Below are 670 nucleotides of genomic sequence, written 5' to 3' on the forward strand. Positions count from 1 at the left end.
ATATTTTTTTACACCTTTTTCTTCCTAATTTCTTATTCATATTCCTTTCCTTTYCTCWTCTCTTTTCTCTCTAATCCCTCACAGAAGTTACACGGGTGCCTGGCCTCTGCTCCTCTGCACGTTCCCCTTTCTTGTGTAGGCTGAAACTGCTGGAGGTAGAGGTGTGGCAGCRATGTTTGATCTCATTTCACTTTAAAACTCTTCCACCCAGGGCTGATCCCCCCACGCACACCTTCACCTTGAAGAGCATCCTACTCTGTCAGGGCTCTGCGGGAACCAACAGGCAGGGGAAGGTAAAACCCGCTGTGAGTGGGGCTGGCAGCATCATCCTCCAGCAGGCTGCCATCCCCACAGGGCACGGAATCTGCAGCCTCCCCCAAAATAAAGGMGAACGTGATGGCACTGCCTTTAGACAGCTCACGCCTCAAAGCACATTCTGGTTCCAGCTGAGGGTGAAACCTCACCAGAGCCAGGATTTTGGCTGTGTTAAAAAAAAAAAAAAATTACACAGGATACTCCCTCTGAGGAGGATCTTGGAACTGCCTGTGTTGTCTCTATTGCTATGAGGGCAGAATTAGGCACTTGAGAGCACCTTGGTCTGCAGCTTTTTGTCTTCCCAAACACAAATGAAAGGGAATGACTGATTATTTAAAGCAGAGAGGCAYTTTCT

This window comes from Malurus melanocephalus, unplaced genomic scaffold, assembly GCF_030028575.1.
Source record: "Malurus melanocephalus ecotype Western Australia unplaced genomic scaffold, MMel_1.1 scaffold_522, whole genome shotgun sequence".
Lineage (NCBI taxonomy): Eukaryota > Metazoa > Chordata > Aves > Passeriformes > Maluridae > Malurus > Malurus melanocephalus.